General features: G+C 45.5%; 1 protein-coding gene across 1 annotated transcript in view; it reads left to right on the top strand.

Annotated features, from left to right (window-relative positions):
- Window positions 1–206: 206 nt before the first annotated feature.
- The window catches only part of LOC142291356 (cysteine and glycine-rich protein 1-like), a 66,751-nt gene continuing 59,388 nt past the window's right edge, over window positions 207–7,569 (top strand). Inside the window, exon 1 of the mRNA XM_075335825.1 lies at window positions 207–363. The gene's annotated coding sequence lies outside the window, so the exon portion shown is untranslated. The remainder of the gene's footprint in view (window positions 364–7,569) is intronic.

Below are 7,569 nucleotides of genomic sequence, written 5' to 3'. Positions count from 1 at the left end.
ATTGTGTTTTCCCTTAAAACCTCTTCGTATTCCTCGGTTTCCTATACGTTTCTAGTGGTGGGAATAGATCAGTTATGTGAATATGGTATGCCGTAGCGACTTGGTTGTATGGATCTTCTTATTGTTCCCTATGTGAATCCTGTGTAAGTTGCAGGACGGTCTAGCTGCACCGCCAGGCAGCGTAGGATGTGTCTCCTCTGCCCTCCCTCCTCCTGTACATTTCTGTCTGATTTCTTTCCTCCGTCTTCCCCTATAAGGTCACAACCAGATTGTGGACTACAGTATTTAAAAGGAGACAAGTCACTCCTATCCAACAAAGGCAGCAAAGCCATCAAGAGACCATAAGAAGCAATTCAGACTCAGGTACGTCCATAACCTTAAATGCTCGATTACTGCCCAATAAGAATAGGATGGATCAGACGTAGATACAGAGGTAATACGCCGTGTCTGTATGTATGATAGGTGCGAAAGCTCATGTGCTTCATGGCTGCATTATTTTAGCATGACACTGGCTCGATCTGTTACATATACTTTAAAACTTGAGAAAACCCAATAGACATTGTAATAATCAGCTGTAGGAAGCATTTTTATGTTGTAGCAGTCTGCTAAATACCTAGCTTCCTAGTTGGGCGTGAGAGAAGTGGTCATTGTTTAAAGCGTCTACTCCAGTGGAATGTAAGCTACCTTTTATAGACATATTTAGTCGTTCTGAAGTCTTCCTGAATAGGCGTGATGTTTCTCTGGCCTATCAGCATACTTGGAAAGACGTAGCCCAAGCAGGATACAGACTGTAAATAAGAATGAGGCAATGGATGCCTATAGTGTGTGCACATACTGATACTATACAGCTGTCACATGTATATGCTGTGGATGCCTATAGTGTGTGCACATACTGATACTATACAGCTGTCACATGTATATGCTGTGGATGCCTATAGTGTGTGCACATACTGATACTATACAGCTGTCACATGTATATGCTGTGGATGCCTATAGTGTGTGCACATACTGATACTATACAGCTGTCACATGTATATGCTGTGGATGCCTATAGTGTGTGCACATACTGATACTATACAGCTGTCACATGTATATGCTGTGGATGCCTATAGTGTGTGCACATACTGATACTATACAGCTGTCACATGTATATGCTGTGGATGCCTATAGTGTGTGCACATACTGATACTATACAGCTGTCACATGTATATGCTGTGGATGCCTATAGTGTGTGCACATACTGATACTATACAGCTGTCACATGTATATGCTGTGGATGCCTATAGTGTGTGCACATACTGATACTATACAGCTGTCACATGTATATGCTGTGGATGCCTATAGTGTGTGCACATACTGATACTATACAGCTGTCACATGTATATGCTGTGGATGCCTATAGTGTGTGCACATACTGATACTATACAGCTGTCACATGTATATGCTGTGGATGCCTATAGTGTGTGCACATACTGATACTATACAGCTGTCACATGTATATGCTGTGGATGCCTATAGTGTGTGCCCATACTGATACTATACAGCTGTCACATGTATATGCTGTGGATGCCTATAGTGTGTGCACATACTGATACTATACAGCTGTCACATGTATATGCTGTGTATGCCTATAGTGTGTGCACATACTGATACTATACAGCTGTCACATGTATATGCTGTGGATGCCTATAGTGTGTGCACATACTGATACTATACAGCTGTCACATATATATGCTGTGGTCACAGCTTTGTATGAAGGAACAAGTATTTGAGTAGGAAACTATTAGGAGTCATTTTTTTATCTGACTTAATTTACTTTTCGGTCACTTTTGTCAATTGTTTGCAAATGTAAGTGCCTAGGTGCAGTTTAGGTATGCTCTTTTATCCCTCACTCACAATCATCACTCACTTACAATATGTTTTATGGAATATTTACTTAAAGGGAGTTTGTCAGCAGGTTTTTCCTATGTAAACTGAGGACAGCATGCTGCAAGGGGGAAAACATAGAATTGAGGCATGTCTGTCTTGTTGTTTATTTGCTATATTTGTTCAAGCATCAGAATACAGCAGGATTTTTCATTGCTTGGACTACAATCTCACATGCACGGCAGTCCATCATGTCTTTCTCCTGTGATTGACACCTCACTGTCAATGTACAATCTCTATCAAGAGCCTGGTGTGGGCAGCACAGCTCTCAGAGCTCTGCTACCTGCCTAAATCTAAAAATTCTGAATGTGTCATATTGGTTGAATCCAGTAATCTAAAGCCCGCTTTACACGCTACAATATATCTTACGATGTGTCGGCGGGGTCACGTCGTAGGTGAAGCACATCCGGCATCGTAAGTTACATTGTAGCATGTAACAGCTACGTGCGATTGCGATTGAACGGTAAAATGTTCATCGCATACACGTCGTTGAATCCTGAAATATTGCACGTCAGGTTGTTCAATGTTCCCGAGGCAGCACACATCGCAGTGTGTGACACCCCGGGAACGATAAACAGATCTCACCTGCCTCCTGCGGTTCCCGGCCCACAATGCGGAAGGAAGAAGGTGGGCGGGATGTTTACGTCCCGCTCAGCTCCGCCCCTCCGCTTCTATTGGCCGGCTGCCGCGTGACGTCGATGTGACGCCAAACGTCCCTCCCACTCCAGGAAGTGGACGTTCGCCACCCACATCAATGTCGTATGGAAGGTAAGTACGTGTGACGGGGGTTAATCGTTTGTGCGGCACGTTCAACAAATTAAACGTGCTGCACATATGTGGCGCCCTGGACAAGCCAGGACGTCACGAGCACAACATCAACACACCCCACACTCCCGGACAGTCACACCAAAGTCAGCCAAAAACCCTTGTTGCCTTCCTCCAGGGGCTGATGTCCACACCAGGGGGTGGGCCAGGCGGTTGGCCCCGCCCACCGAGGAGTTCACAGTCCTGGAGGCGGGAAAAGAGGACAGAGTTCAGTTTGGAAGTGGAAGTGAGAGGAAGGAAAGTGGTAGAGGAGCAGACTGAAGTTGGTCCGGGTGTGTGGCCCGGACGGATCAGCAAGGTTGGCAGTCGGTGGTGACCGTCTGCAGGAGTGGCCTATTGGAGCTAACCGTAAGGACCGTGGATGGGCGGTGGCCCGGCGGTACCGGACCAGTACGCAAAGAGAAGCCAACACCATCCGGCAGGGGCTTACGGACCCCGGCAAGGCTAGGAGTCGCTGTGAATTTGCCAAATCCGTTAGCGAAGGGAACCTCCTGGGTTTCCCAGCAGCCAAGTCCCGTCAGAAGGCAACCGTCCAACCGAGAGAGGGAAACACAGTCACCGCCAAGACTAAAGTTCCCGGGGCCAGAGCCTGCGGGCAAAAGGGGCTCCTTCAGCACCCATCCAAGTTGGGGAGCGGGTTACTGGTGGGAACCCATTGGAACCGTACACGTTACACAGGTGCAGGGAAAGGCAGTCACCATCAACCTGCCGGGAGGAGAAACACCGCAGCCATCTGTGGGACCCGTCCATCCAGCCGTGTGTTTTACCGAGAACTGTGTCCTCATCATTGGCTGGGTGAGTGCCACCGTGCCGTGCGGCACAGCGCTGCCCCCGCGACCCTGCACCTCGCCAGGCCCCGTAACCCGCCTGCCATCCATCCCTACCCCATCACCGGGCCCCGGGACAACCAACCCCCTACCCACGGACCGGAGAACTAACATCCAGGCTGCTCCCAGTCATCGCTCCCGGGATCCCCGTCCAGAGCAGCGGTGGTGTCACCAATATCACCACAACCGTGGGTGGCGTCACGGACAATAACCCAAATCCCCACAATCCAATCCCCACTCTTTTCACTCACGGGCGAGGAGCGCCGCTCGAGTCCCCGGGATCCGGCCCACCGCTCGAGCCACCACCGAGCAGCAGCAGCGACCGGACCCGAGCAGTGGGAGAGCGCAGCGTCCCCTCCTCCGCCCGCGACACATATGATGGGGGCGTTGCAAATCGCATACGATATCGTATGCGAAATTGCAACGTGTAAAGCAGGCTTAAGTGATACATCGTTGGATTCAGGATTTCTTTGCTTACATTATGCTGCTCTCAGATGAGGTAGCAAAAAACTGCTGACATATTCCCTTTAATTGACCTCTGTAATACCTCTCTGTTGTGGTAGCAATAAAACTAGTGTAATATGCACTCACTGCTGACAAACTGCCTGCGTTCATCATTTGTGGCTCACTGTTAACTTGCCTCTAGTTCATTTACAAAGCCCTTTTATAGGTTATATTTCCAGGTGTGAAAGAGTCAAGGCCCCGTCACACTAAGCAACATCGCTAGCAACATCGCTGGTAACGAACAACTTTTGTGACGTTGCTAGCGATGTTGCTGTGTGTGACATCCAGCAACAACCTGGCCCCTGCTGTGAGGTCGTTGGTTGTTGCTGAATGTCCTGGGCCATTTTTTAGTTGTTGCTGTCCTGCTGTGAAGCACAGATCGCTGTGTGTGACAGCGAGACAGCAACAACTAATGTGCAGTGAGCAGGGAGCCAGCTTCTGCTGAGGCTGGTAACCAATGTAAACATCGGGTAACCAAGAAGCCCTGTCCTTGGTTACCCGATATTTACCTTTGATACCAGCCTCCTCCGCTCTCACTGTCAGTGCCGGCTCCTGCTCTGTGCACATGTAGCTGCAGCACACATCAGGTAATTAACCCGATGTGTGCTGTAACTAGGAGAGCAAGGAGCCAGCACTAAGCAGTGTGCGCTGCTCCCTGCTCTGTGCACATTTAGCTGCAGCACACATCAGGTAATTAACCCGATGTGTGCTGTAACTAGGAGAGCAAGGAGCCAGCGCTAAGCATTGTGCGCTGCTCCCTGCTCTGTGCACATTTAGCTGCAGCACACATCGGGTTAATTAACCTGATGTGTGCTGTAACTAGGAGACTGGGGTCTGGTCACTGGTTGCTGGTGAGCTCACCAGCAACTCGTGTAGCCACGCTCCAGCGATCCCTGCCAGGTCAGGTTGCTGGTGGGATCGCTGGAGCGTCGCAGTGTGACAGCTCACCAGCAACCTCCTAGCAACTTACCAGCGATCCCTATCGTTGTTGGGATCGCTGGTAAGTTGCTTAGTGTGACTGGACCTTAAGAAAGCTAGGGGAGGAGATTTGTATTATCGGAGGCATGGAAGGTTGCCTGTTAATGTTTTATGGAGGGTTGTAGAGTTGTTGATTGATGTTTTATACGTGAGTGTGTACATCTTGCTGAATATCAGGTTAGTGAAGAGAGTTAAAGTCTATTAAAAATACTTTGAGGGTGGGGAAGTATTGGTTGAGTGTTTTTAGATATGTGGAAAGATTTGTTAGTGCTTAGATAAGCAATCATGACGCACAAAAGAGAGCTGTCAAATTCTATTCTTTTCCAGATATAGACAGAAACATCTGCATTCACATTCAGCGTTGTACACAGAAATCATGGTGCCTCATAGCGAAAGTCCTAATTAGGCCTCCTCCTAGCCTTAATTAGACAGTGGGGTAGTTTGGGTCACGGCTCATGGGTACAATCACAAAACCACCCAACTGTTATAGACAAAGTAACTTTAAAGTAAAGTTTAAGTTCTTAAGATCAGTGAGGTCCTCTCTCTCTCTCCGGTAAAGTGTGAGCTCTTATGGTCAGTGAGGTCCTCTCTCTCTCTCCAGTAAAGTGTGAGCTCTTAAGGTCAGTGAGGTCCTCTCTCTCTCTGGTAAAGTGTGAGCTCTTAAGGTCAGTGAGGTCCTCTCTCTCTCCGATAAAGTGTGAGCTCTTATGGTCAGTGAGGTCCTCTCTCTCTCTCTCCAGTAAAGTGTAAGCTCTTAAGGTCAGTGAGGTACTCTCTCTCTCCGGTAAAGTGTGAGCTCTTAAGGTCAGTGAGGTCCTCTCTCTCGCATGTAAAGTGTAAGCTCTGGTCCACTGGTTTCTCTTTCTTTCTTTTTCTCCACTTGTATTTTCTAGGCAATTACAAGCTTTCCAGTACTGAGATTCAGAGAAATTTATTTACCGCAAATCAAATTTCTGGGGAAAAGTCAGCAAATTTTAATTTCAACAGATCCGCTCACCTCTAATTATCTTCTATTAAGAAACTGCCCAGAAACAGTTCTTCACAGCTCTTTAATTATAATCATTGGTAATTTCGCACAAATAACAAACCTTAGACAAAAAAAGCACTTCTTCGTCTTATGCCCTTTGACTGACATAACTAAAAATATACATCCATGCAATAATAACGGCCTCATCCATAAACTTAAAAACTGAAGCTACCATAGAAAACAAACCAGTCCCAGAAAAATTAATATGAAATAGACACAAAAATCCTGGCAAATTGACTACAATGACCTATCATAGGAAACATCCAAATCTCCACTGCTCATTAAGACCATGTGGAGACATGCACTATAAAACATTTACTTTGTGTTTGAGCATTTGGTTAATGCATCTGATGCTCAAGTGTGACCAATTACCTGAAGGGTGGTCTCTGAAATTTCTTGGTATGGGCTTTGGTTTTCTGTTCTAGTCTTAATCTTATTGGTTAATGGTCTTGGCATACTTAATTCCCCTAATGCAATAATATTGCACACCCCAATTTTGAGTTTTTTATTTTTTAAAAAAGTTTAAAATAAGCAAAAAATTTCGTTCAACTTCACAATTGTGTCCCATTTGTTGTTGATTCTTCATCATAACATTTAAATTTTTATCTTTATGTATCTTTAATGGCCCACACAGGATGTTTCGGTCAGAAACTGACCTTTCTCCCCACCACTGTTGGGCGACAACAGTGTTGGGGAGAAAGACAATCCTGAAGAAAAATAGAGTGCTGTTTTCTGATTTTTTTAATATATTGAATGGACAGTAGGATGCTGTTTATGAAGGATTTTTGCACCCAATTATAATCTCTCGGTGCTGCTATGAAAAATTTATATATACATACTGTATATATATATATATATATAAAGAGCTGAACTAAATATTGAATACGTCACCGATTTTTCTAAAGATGATGCTATTGACATGAAATTCTCACCAGCTGTCGGTAGTAAATCATCCAGTCCACACAGGCAAATAAATCAAACCATAGATGTCCATAAATTAGGTTACTTGTAATAATGGCAAATGGCACATGGAGAAAAAAAGTATTAAACACATGCAGAAAGAGAGGTGCAAAAAGTCATGGAGAGTCATGACACCAGCTGAAATATATAATTAGAAAGCAATCCTGCCACTTAGGGACAAAGAATATAAGCTGCTTCAACTGATGGCCTATGAAAAGGTGTCTAATTACCAAGGTGCCACACAAGAAACATCTCATGATGGGTAAAACCAGTGAGCTGTGTCAAGCCCTTCATAGCCTTATTGTTGCAAAACATACTGATGGCATTGGTTACAGAATTTCTAAACTACTGAAGGTCCCAGTGATCACTGTTAGGGCCATAATCCAGAAGTGGAAAGATCATAAACCAGCCACAACTAGGTGCTCACAGTGAAAAAAATTACCAGAAGAGCTGTCCAAAAGCCAAGGACCACCTGTGGTGAGCTACACAAAAATCTGGAATTAGCAAGTACAATTGTTTCAA

Source organism: Anomaloglossus baeobatrachus, chromosome 2 (assembly GCF_048569485.1).
Source record: "Anomaloglossus baeobatrachus isolate aAnoBae1 chromosome 2, aAnoBae1.hap1, whole genome shotgun sequence".
NCBI classification, from domain to species: domain Eukaryota; kingdom Metazoa; phylum Chordata; class Amphibia; order Anura; family Aromobatidae; genus Anomaloglossus; species Anomaloglossus baeobatrachus.
This window is presented reverse-complemented; position numbering and strand designations above follow the sequence as displayed.